Here is a 1,567-nt window from a genome sequence, read left to right as displayed (position 1 = left end):
ACAATCGGGGTCTTATATAAAGTCTATTTACTATATGACTCCAGAATAATTATAACTCTACTTTTTCCCATTTCTGTAGTCCCATCCCCAGAAGGTATCACAGCCCTTAATGTCTTACTGCTTTGGGTTTGCTTTTCCTCACTGCCTCATTAGAGGCAAGTGGTCATTCTGAAATTCCTCCTGTCTCCAATAGCTAAAGATGTGTCTCTGTGTGCTGATTAATTCACTATTGAGACAGTTTAGTTTTGCAAACTGGCTCTCTCCTCAGCATTTGCATTTTTTGAGGGGGCAGGAGCAGCTGCATGAGCACTCAGTTGATGGATGTCAGGGAGAATGAAGAGGCCATTTCTCACATCAGACTCTCACCCTGCATGACAAATGCCAGTCTGAGCAAGATTAAAAATCAATGCTTGGTACAATGTGTCACCCATAAAGCAAGAAGTAGCTATTAATTGGCACGCTATCCATTAGCTGCTCTTACTGGGCATGTCTGTGTGTGTGGGAAAGAAGCTGATGCAGACAGGTGTGGGACAGGTGGGTCTTGAGGCATTAATTAGTGCGGTATCAGTGACACCAATTGAGATACACTGATCTGAACACTGCACTACCTGGATAAGGTTTGGCAATGTTTCCTCCCTCCCCAAAATAGGATTCAACACATTTAATTAGAATAAACAGCAAAGATATTCTATGATGTGTCTGTCTCTGCAATCTAAAGCCTTTTTTATCACAGTGATAACCCGTTTAAAAGCACAGTTGGCTCACAGAAGGATTTTGTTTGCTGTTTTTCAGCTGTCTTTGTGATGAACTCTTGGTTACTGACCTTGAGAATTTCCCAGGGAAATGACTGGAGCTTAAGGAACAAATGAGCTGCACATAAAAATAGATTTACAAAGAAAACTAAAACCAACAAATGCTGAAGTTCTTTTTCAAAACCAAGTTAGAGCTGGAAAACATTTGACTGCTCTTTGGGAAGAAAAACAGAGCAGCATTTTCAGAAGTCTCAGTGCAGTGTAGGCTTTGTAGGGTGCTGAATGATGCAGAAAACACAGACAGGTGCAAAGGTCTGAGCAGATGCAGGACCGTTTGGAGGCACAAGACCTCAGTGGCTGCTTCTCTCCTAGATCTGATGATATTGCACTCTTTGGCAGTCACAGGTTAAGCTACAGATGTCAGATATTGATGTAATATGTAATGACCCCATTTAATCTATAGTGGGGCAGAGGTACATTCACCCTCTGGCTGGATTTTGATTGCTTAGACTTTGCAGGCTTTTAATTTGCTGATCTCTCTTCTGTTGTGTTTTTCCTTCCTTTCATTCCTCTCATTCTTTTAAGAAGACTCCCATGCTTTCCTAACATATTTTTAGACACACAAATGCTGTATGAAGTCTGGCGTGGGTCAGTCACTCAGAGCCTAGGGTTAACAATGCTTTGAAAACCTTCTCTTCTCTTCTCTTCTCTTCTCTTCTCTTCTCTTCTCTTCTCTTCTCTTCTCTTCTCTTCTCTCTTCTCTTCTCTTCTCTTCTCTTCTCTTCTCTTCTCTTCTCTTCTCTTCTCTTCTCTTC

The sequence above is a fragment of the Meleagris gallopavo genome, chromosome 5 (assembly GCF_000146605.3).
Source record: "Meleagris gallopavo isolate NT-WF06-2002-E0010 breed Aviagen turkey brand Nicholas breeding stock chromosome 5, Turkey_5.1, whole genome shotgun sequence".
Lineage (NCBI taxonomy): Eukaryota > Metazoa > Chordata > Aves > Galliformes > Phasianidae > Meleagris > Meleagris gallopavo.
Note: the sequence above shows the minus strand (reverse complement) of the source record.